Here is an 11001-nt window from a genome sequence, read left to right on the forward strand (position 1 = left end):
GATGAAACTGAAATAAACGAGCTAGAAGACAGTTTCCACAATGCTGTTTAATTTACTTCTTCAATTGAAACCAGTTCAACGGATATCAATCTCCACATATGGTTTAACAGTTCTCCAATTTTACATAGAAATGTTAAAAAAGTTCGTAAAATTCTTTAACCAAGTGTCTTGGAAACGTATAAAATGTCAAGATCTGGTGTTGCCCCAAAAATAAATCTTCAAAAAACTTTTTTTTTAGAAAAAGCATCAGATCCTGACATTTCTTGCATTTCTAAGAGATTTGGCATAAAAAATTGACATCGAAATTTCATGCTTTTTCATCAGTCAAAAAAGTGAAACTTCGACGACTTGAGGCATGACTTCCGGAAATCCGATTACAAAGGCTGTCTTAATTTTCTGGCCCTTTTGCCATAGACTTATAATCCATAAGTCCCCATACGTGCGGAGAAAACAACGACCGCCCAGAATAAAATCTGTTGCTAGATTGATTTTATTGAACACATTTTACGTAAACTTAACCTTCTAAGACCCCGGTAAGAAACAATGCTCTTTTCCGATTTTTTCCCTGTCATTCTCCAACTTTTTAATTTCTGGCTTTGTTTTCAAAAAAATTCGGAAAGTCGATTTCTATTGGCACCTTACTGTCTATGTCATGCGATAAACAACAATTCGAATGCAGTTCTCGAGCTGACCATAGACTGAACTACGCTACGATTTATTCAAAGAGCATGTGCGTTGCACGGTTAGTGGTATCGATGAAAGAAGCACTAAGCATTTTTTTTAAATTATTCTTTCTCTTCAATATTTTTTTCTGGATACGGCCCTAACTTGACTTGAAACTAACTGTTTAAATATTCGTGTATGTCTGTCCGAAAAAATATAGTTTTCTCAGCAACAGATACATTGATTAGACACATTTTTTGAGCAGAAAATTAGCTCAAAAGTTAAATATACAAACCTGTTTTTTCCCTTACTTTTTCATCAATGGCTGAGTTCAAGAAGTTCCTTGTTGAAATCAATTTTTCTATAGGAGATTCAATTTTAGAAAAGTGAAAATATATATTGCGTATCATAGTTTTTGTATTATTCCCGATTTTATAAATGCGAATTGTGCATAGCACATGTTTTTTCACATTAATTCATCCTATTGAGTAGAAAAACTCTGTTGAGTATATGCTGCCGTTAGACCTATCAGCTTTAAAAAAATAGCAGGGCTAATTTTGTAAATCTCAAAATTTGTTATATTCGATATAGTTTTTTGAACGCGAGAAAAAGCCTTGAAGGTAAGGTAAGGTTTAGGGGGATTAGGGTGGATTTATTCTAGATGTATTACAATCTTCATTTGCTTGAAACGAAATTTTGTTCCACATTAAAATATATCTGTTGTAGAGTTATTTATAAAAATTGTCTTTGACATCACAATTATCAGTATTCAAATATTTTTAACAATGTAGTATGCCACTGTGTCCAAGAGCTACAAAAAACATTCAATGAAAATTTAATCTTAACGAAATTATATGAATATCTGTGTTTACAATAAATATTTTGGAATGCATTGAATTCCAGGTTGGCTAAAAAATTTTCTACTTTCTCCAGTTTTTAGAGCTCGGGTAAAGAAAAGTGTTGCTGTAAAGGCCTTATGCTTGCGACTGTTATGAAATGCTCATCATGTTTTCCTTTAAACAGTTTATTGAATTATTTTCAGATAAGTCATCTAGAGAAAAAAAAAACTTTTCCATAAGAATTTCTCATTTTCATAACCAATCCAATGTCTCTAAGAAATAACATTCATTCAAACACCAATCATAAGCCTGCGCTGAAAAGGTGTTTGCTGTAGCGGTAATTAACAAATCATTTTCATAGTGTGAACCGCGTTTCTCTTCCTGCCTAATGATTCAATTTTCATGCTACAATCAACATTTGGATCACTTTTTTCACGAAATAACAATGGTGCTAACAAAAGTAATAAAACATTCCAAACGATTTCTATAAAAACCCACTTTTTTCCTTAAATGGCCAATCAAACGCTTCCAGCTGGTTAACGACACAATTAACTATCAACATTTGATACACTTTTTCCGAAACTAGCTCCATCCGGCGCCGTCGTTGTTCAGTTCAGTAACTAAATATTAACACCAACGGTGCTGCCTGGCCAATTTTCACGACAGAGGTTGATGGAATAACGAACCGAGGCGATAGTTTCTTTCTGTACAAATTGTTTAATTACTTGGTTCTTTAGATGAAAAAAAAAGGGGGAAAATTTATAGTTTTACGCACGTAGTCGCTCGTAAAAACGGAACTGGAGCAGCGGCATTTGTTGGTTGGATTCGTTTACGACTATTTAATGAGTATGCTTGACGAAAAAGGGTTCCCGTTTCTGATAGTGCTCAGAGGTGGCGGCACCCTCCTTCGGAGCTCATGCTTGCTGCGGCTAGGGCGTGTTGAGATAATCATCGAACATTGTGTGACCAATGGTGAGAAAAATATGTTGATCGTTGCTATTTTATTGACCGGTATTCCTACCCTTGGAGGGGGTAAACGAATTTTAATCGGTCCATCGGCATCCAAACGAGCCAGGTGATTATTCGTGTAGCCTTTGATGATCGTCCGAATGCTTTCTAACTAGCTAAAACAACATCAAATAACAATATAAAGATTGCAGCATCCTTGCCATTGTCACGAGCGAGAATACAGAATAGGTTTTGGAAAGACGAACGATCGGTTTTCTATTATTTGCTAGCCGTGCATGTTGAATACTCGATTAAACCTCCTGCTAAGCTGGCTAATGTGTGCCTCATCAGTACCGCATATGAGTCCACAAAGGCAGCAGGATTTTTTTTCCTGCTAAAATCCTGATCAGTGGCCGCTTCTACGGCAGCATCGCAGGGCATCCCGTTGAGTGGCCATGCCTTCGGATTGCCTTCAAAAGGATATTGTCTGAATGATGTCACACCTTCCGAAGCCAAAGGTGGTTGCACAAAACTCAGAAAAGGTGCAGTTCTAAACAATTGGCATTCTGCAGAAACAGTATCAAGTACAAGGTGTCTGGCGACGGAGGTCACATGTCAGCAAAATTGGTTTCTATTCACCGGAAACAGGGAACCCAACGGACCGAGGGTAGCCTTTTGTTCTATTAACATCTCATTCGAATATGCTTTCCCGTTTTGACTGTCCGGCCGACCGGTTCGGAATCACGTGGTGAATTAGTTTATTTTTAATTTATCTCAGGTTAGTTTGTCTGTTTTATGTTGATTGCTGAATGTTGTCCCGCCAGGGGTATCGGCAGGCTTCTAAATATTTTTGCAATAATGATTGTATATAGCGTTTGCCCAACAAGCGATAGTTTGATTTGATATTTACCGACAATATTTGCCGTTTTTCTTCTCGGCTGACGGTGGATACAATGATGAATCGGCTGAACAAACAAACGTGTGTTGAACACGGGACAGATGCTGTTTAAAAGGTTGGCTTCTTTATGATTTTACACGTAAACATCAGATAATAATCAATCGAGATGTGTGTGGTGAATACATACTAGTTTTCATTGACATACTCTAAAAGAGAACAGTCGAAATAAATTCTTTAATTGGTCCCTATGTGTTGCTTTATTCACCTCGAAAAAAAAAATCAGAGGAGATCCTCTTAAGACTAGATGAAGACAAATATTTTTTTTTACTTGGTATTGTGGTACGACGTTTAAAAAGAAGTAATTCTAATTGCAATTAAAAACAAGAAAATATCTGTTATTTCAAATCAAGATTAACGCTCAAATGTTGTCCATATACAATTTTTCGAGCTTGAATTTTGTTTTCGGTAACATAACATCAAAGATAAAATGTGTTGACAGATTGATACGCGTAGTGACGGTTTGTAAATCATTTCCGTTAGAACCACGCGCTCACAGCTGTATGTTTCACGGGGTAGAATCAACCCAAGACAGTGACGAATCCATCACTTTTGGAAATATCAACTTTGGGATAGTCCCGGTTTAAAACAAATAAACATGCGCGCACATATAGGTTATGAGGGTGGATCCAATCGGAAGCAAATCTATAACATAAATAGTCAGATATTTTGATGAGATCCTGATGAAGACAAATATCAACTTCCGCTGAGCAATTCGATAACTAGTGTACTGTGTAGGGGGATGACAACATTCAACCAACGGCGACAACTGACTTGCTGGTGCCAGTGCGTCTGCACTATTCGTATAAGCCCACCCCGTACCAACCTTGCACACCGCAGCTTATTCCTGGAAGCGAGCTGGGATCGAACGTACACAAAATACACATGTCTAACGGCACCAGCGAAACCATTCCGTCCAACAGAAGATGTATCGCAGCCGTTCAGCTGGCTGGCAGAGAACACGGTGTTTAAGAAATACGAGAAGCCTCTATAACGAGATAAATTAGTGGCTTGTAAATTTGTTACTTCGAAAATTAGTTTATGGCACCCGAATGCCTGCAAGGAATCTGCGGCAGCCTATCTGCAGTAGTTTTGTGTTGATGGGAAAATATCTCGTGCTTTTTCCACGATAAATTAGCGTTGTTGGTAGACTGGTTGGGGCCAAACAAAATCTGTATACCTACATTGACTAGGTGCAGGCAATAATACTCGCAGTCGTAAATTGTTTATAACTTTCTGATGTACAGAACCTAGAAATTTGTTATTGAATCAATGATAACGAGTTTATCGGTTGAATTTTGTGTGAGAGAATATTATAAAGCAGCCAATATTTGTCACAGAACAATATTTTTATATCTGTGATTTTGAGGGAGACGCTGATGCAATTAACAGTAAAACGCACTCCGGATTTTATTATAAAAAATCAACCTATGTTGGTCGACTAAAAAGTTACATTATCGAGTGGACATTTCACCGAAAGCTATAACAATGCAACGTGGTTTGAATTTAAGAAAAGTACTATAAAAACTTTTGTAGCTTCAAATGTACAACCACATTATTCTGAGAATATTAATGACTGTTTGAGGTATTCTGTACTGGTTAAGTTTTTTTTCGAATGTCATGGTTATCTAAGATGGAGTTTATTAATTTCACGTAGACTCAAAAACATTTTTAGCTCGCGGTGTCTCCAGCTCGACCACTTCAAAGCAGCCGTTTGTGTTCTCGTTTTCTGTTTATATGTTCACTGTTTCGTGTCATGGCTTCTAATTTGTTTCATTTTTCTGGAATCACGAATCAATTTTATGGAATTATCAAATCAGTATGAAAAATGCGTTGCTATTACTATGATCATTTCGATAGAGAAAACAATACTAAATCGACAGTAATTTCGTTTTTGCTATGCGTTTTTAATACACCAGGTGCACGATAATGTCTAAATTCACAACTAGTTTAAATTATCCGATGATAAAATCTAGATGAGTGTACAATGTGCGTAAAACGACTGTTCTGCCAGCCCTGATGGTTGTTACAATTCCCATGGAAACGGCGAAAGTGCATGAACAAAAGGGATTTCAAAAATATATAATCGAAACGGCATTTACATGTTTATAATATTGCGACTCTGATAGCGAGTTAATTCGTTTCCACAATCAGTTTTGCACAAAACTAACAGGTAGGTATAATACCATAAAGTAAGTGATTTTATGTATGTTTAAGTATGCTAAGTAATCAGATGTATTTGAAAGCAGCAAATATCATTCACACAAACGTGGTCAATCAATTGAAATCGCTGAATGTTTTTTCTACCACTTTTTAACACATGCCAAAACGTTAATGATAATCCTCAATCGTTTATAATAAGCGGACAGTTATTTGCATTTTTAATGAAGATCTAGTTGCCTCACAGGACGCTTTCCACTTTTTACTGTTGAGGTTTTATACACAAATCGAATGAAAGGTCTTTCTTTCGAAACGACGGTTCAACAACATATTCGAATATATTTAAAGTTGTTTAGGCAGTGGCAATATAGGTTTAATCTAATACTCTTTAGAAGCTGCTACCTTTGATGAAACTGATAAAAACAGAATTAAATGGAAACATAACCTATTCTCAATATTCAATTCCATTCTACTAAGACGCTCAAAAAGAAATTTATTTGATAAAAAACAGACGTTCTAATTCGAAGTATTTGAAGTCCATGTAGGACAAAATGCAATTAGAATCTCCTACAATGTTAAGGATATTCTTTTCGAAGTCAACCAAGAAATAAGTAGTGTGATTCCATGCAACAACTATTTTAGTCGACCATTTTTAATCTGGTTGAAACTAGTCCTGTGCGCCGCTACGCCGCGCCGCCGCCGCCGACACTTTTACGCACGCCGCCGCCGCCGATGGTTTCGAGTCGGCGCGCCGCCGAGGAAATTTTTATCGCGCCGATAGTCATTTCTTTGCTGGTTGCTAAATTGTTCGTTTACTTGTTTCTTAACCATTCTTATTTTTTTTTTTTGACATCCTGTTAACCCGGATGAACATATTTTTAACTATTTATTTTGAATTAAAAAACCGAATATGAGAGTGTACACATCATACGAAATATTTTGGAAGTGGTAATTAGTGTCACGCCGGTACACGCCGCCGCCGCCACCGCTGAGAATTACCAACGGCGTCACGCCGGCGCGCCGATCGCCTCCGAGGTAAAATGTTTTCTACGCCGCCGCCGCCGATGATATGGTCGGCGCACAGGTCTAGTTGAAACCTTGCACAGATGTTCTTAACCCTTTATCGGTTAGTGGCAAAAAAAAACAATAAATGTTTTTTTACTGCATTGACAATTTCAGCTTTCTTTTTCTGTAATATATTGAGTGGGTCTCTGGCAACATTCCTTATTTTTTTATATCGCAGGAAGTGTTAAGCGATAGCTTGATGACCATTTTTTGTGAACAAACCCAAGTGCCAGCAAAAAAAAAGTTGTTGGCTTTCGTTAAAAATCCAACAAGTTGGTGAGTTTTTTCAAAGTTACTATTTATTATTAACATCATTCTTCAGATTATGCAGTTTCCTTCATGGGCTGATTGGTCTACAATATGAAATTTGAATCTTTGATGAGAAGCGATCGCCATACTGTTTTACATATCAGCCAATAATCGTTTTTGCCCTAAACAGTTAGGGGCCGTTCCTAAACCACGTGGTCATATTTTGATCACTTTTTATATCCCCCGTACCCCCCGTGGTCTTTTGGCTAACCCCCCCCCCCTCTTGCGACTTTAACCACGTGGTCTTTTCGTTTGTCAAGTGCCGAAAATTCGCTTAAATGTTTTACATTTTCATTATTAAACTTTCAGTACATTCTATATTTCTAAAATGCAAAAGCTTCATTCTTGACTTGGTAGCTACAATAAATTATAAGTCAAGAAAAAAAGACCACGTGGTCATTTCGTCAACCCCCCACCCCCGTGTGTCGTTTCGTGGTGTTCTGACAAACCCCCCCGTCCCCCTCTTGTGGCAACTATATTGCCACCAATTTTTTCAATGTTTGCGACTATTTATTTTTAATGAAAAGAATCCTTATAACCGACAGAGGGGTTAAGGGTTAAATATGTCATTTGGTGCAATGAGTATTTTTCCTTCCCAGAAAAAAACATAAATGAGCTATTAAATTAGGAGCCATCCACATACCACGTGAAAAGATTTTAAACGATTTTGATTCTTCTCCCACGTCTTGCTTCTAATCGTGTACAACCAAACAATCCGAACTGTCAGTCAATCCCGTTCTATTTGTCCGAGAGTACGGACTGCACTTCTGGTTCAAAACAATGACCCTCCGCTATGCGGTCAATTTCGAAATGTTGCGAACACTGTTGCTAAAGCGGACGGTCGGAATCGATTAACCGGTTCCGAAGATATGTTCCGGTTATAAAATGGTCATGACCTATTCAGAACCGTACCATACCCCTAATTACTCGGGCGATCGTATCATCAAGCGTCTAGATCATCACAGGTTGTGTGCGGCGCTGACCTAGATACTCTTAGATTATTGAACCAATACCCATAAAGCGACACCTTTAACGACTTAACATCCCAAAATAGCCCACTGGAGGCAATATCTACTGTTTAGGGCAGCGGCTCTCAACCTTTTTTTGACCGCGTACCCCTTGGCGACATTTTTCATATCGATTGTACCCCCTGGCTTGGATTGTTCTCGCGTACAACAGAAAAAAATTGTGTTGCTTAAATCGAACGGAGTCTGTTTATATAAAAATTTTCGTAAAAAATTGTATGCAGTATTAGTATTTGAGGCCGGGGAAGGTTATTGGTAATATTCGAGACCACTTCCTTCTTCAGAAACACGAATTTTTGAATAACTTGAGAACTAATCAAGCAAATTGAACCAAATTTGGCATGTGAGGGTTTTTCGGAGAAGTAAATGCTTCTGTAGTGGTTAAAAACTTCTCCTTTTCTTTAAGATCACGTTCAACCACGTTTTAGTCGTTTGAGACTTTTCTTTATCTCATTGCGAAATGTAACAGGATTTTTGGTACGAGGAATGTTTCTAAGATGGTTTGACAAATCTCCCTCCTCTAAGATGACGAGCTGTCAAATAAACAAAACACAAATTCTTGCAAAACTCGAGAATCCAGTTGGATTGAAATGTGAGGATTTGAAGGGTAGCCGTTCTACCGAAAAAACAGTAAAAATTAAAGCCATTTTACCGGTAAAAACAGAACGGAAATTCCAAGTCACCATTCCACACATTCCATTCTCATAAGCGTGGGCAAGGTGGAGTCAATTTGTACTCTGTTAACATAAAAACGTTTTCCACGATAACTGTGACCTTTAAAATTTTTTTAGTATGAGGCGTATTTTTTCGACGTTCTTGTCATTTGAGACTTTTCTGTATCTCATTGGCGTAATAGAGATGGGAAGGAGATGAGCAACTTTTAATGATTTCAAAACCGCGGAACCGATAATTATTGAATACGACATGGAGAAGCTATAGTAGCTGATGTATTTCAACGACGCAACGGAAGGAGGAGTTCTCTCGCCCTTGTTATGGTCACTAGTTGTCGACGCACTTCTCAAGAAGCTTTCACAGCTTGGTTACGAAGTCATTGGATACGCTGCACGCAACTCTGTCGAGCCGAATGCAAGCGGCTCTGAATGCCACCATGTTATGGTGTCTACAGGAGGGTCTAAACATAAACCTTTCAAAAACAGTCCTAATTTCATTCAGTAGACGGTGGAAGATCTCCATCACTCCTCAAACACTGAATGAAGTTAGACTGAGCTTCAGCAATGAAGTCAAATACTTCGAAATTATTCTGGATAAGAGACTGAACTGGTCTGCACAACTGGATCATGCCGCTAAGAAAGCGACCTCGGCGATCTGGGCCCGCAGAACTCTGTTCGGTAAGACCTGGGGACTGAAACCAGACTTGGCACTCTGGTCTTACAAGACCATTGCCCGACCAAGAATCAGCTATGCTGCCCTTGTGTGGTGGCCTAAGGTAAACGAAGTGACTGCTCAAGCAAAACTCAAATAAGTTCAACTATTTGCATGTCTTTCGGTTACCAGCGCTATGCGAACAACTCCAGCTGCAGTCATGGAAGCTCTACCTACTGCCTCTACATCTTCATGTGAAAAAGGAAGCAGAGCTTGGCGCTCTAAGGTTGCAAAGGAGGAAAACTATACTTGAACTATACTAACTCCGCTATTAACCACAGTCTCCGACTGGATGGACGTTAGGACCAATATGGATATTCCGTATAGATCGATGGAAACAAACCGCTTTATGTGGAACAATGGAGGGCCTAATCTTCCACCTGGCATCGTCAGTTTTTATACGGATGGCTCGAAAATGGGATCTCCAACGAGATCTGGTATATAAGGACCCGGAGGTATATGCCATATATATCTGCGCAAAAATATGTCTGAAACACAACTACAGACATGCGAAAATCGGTATATTCTCGGACAGTCAAGCAGCACTACTAGCACTCAAGTCCGTCGAATGCGCTTTCAAACTTGTTTGTGAATGCATTGAAACTCTACGGGAATTTTCCCGGCAGAACTCAGTTTTTCTGATTTGGGTGCCCGGACATTGCGGAGTCGAGGGTAATGAATACGCTGACTACCTAGCAAGACAGGGATTAGCTCAGCGGTTTATTGGCCCCGAGCCGTTTCTGGAGAGTCCAATTCCGCTATCAAAAGCGAACTACTAACTTGGGAAAGGCTAGAAATAGCATCCCAATGGCAACAGGTACAGGGTTGTTGACAAGCTAAACAGTTTATCTATCCGAACCCTGGAACCACCAGAAAGTTACTTAGTCTAAATCGAAGTGAACTACGGATAATCACGGGACTTCTTACCGGACACTGTCCCGCTTATTATCATTTGAAGAAAATCGATGTAGTGTTGAACGAGACCTGCCGATTCTGCAAATCTAAACCAGAGAGTTTGGAGCAGTTGCTTTGCTCTTGCGGAGCTTTTGCTTCCTCTAGGTACAACTTTATAGGAAGTTACCTTTTGACTCAAAGTATGGAGCTCTAAATAAAGTTTCATCAACTTTGTTGTACCTAATTGGGGTACAGGTTTACAACAAAACAGTTTTATTCCATCAATGAGTACGAGCAATCCATAACCTGTTCACAGCAATCGGGGCCCGCAATAAAAGACAACCTTTAGGCATACAAATTGAAAAAAAAAATTAACGACTTTGAATTTCATTTATTTCATTAGTGTGGCAAGTAGGCAAATTCGTTATTTGTATATTCCCAAACATCTAACTTGATCACCGTGCCCAAAAAAAAATAAAAAAATAAAAAAAAAGTATATTATTCAATAACAATAAAATTCATCTCAATTGTTTTTGGAACCACCCTAGTAGAAAGTAAATGAACCACCCTAATGAAAATCAAGTTTGAGATACCTACTGAACATCAAAATATTTTAATGTTTGGAACGAGTTGCGAAACTAAACAGAAAACAGCGTATTTCAAGTTTTTCGGAAAGACAAAATTATTGTGTACAACTTTACTGAAGATGTCACCGTTTTGACTTTAAAATATATTTGTAATCATCAATACCTTCCCAAAA

This window comes from Wyeomyia smithii, chromosome 3 (assembly GCF_029784165.1).
Source record: "Wyeomyia smithii strain HCP4-BCI-WySm-NY-G18 chromosome 3, ASM2978416v1, whole genome shotgun sequence".
Lineage (NCBI taxonomy): Eukaryota > Metazoa > Arthropoda > Insecta > Diptera > Culicidae > Wyeomyia > Wyeomyia smithii.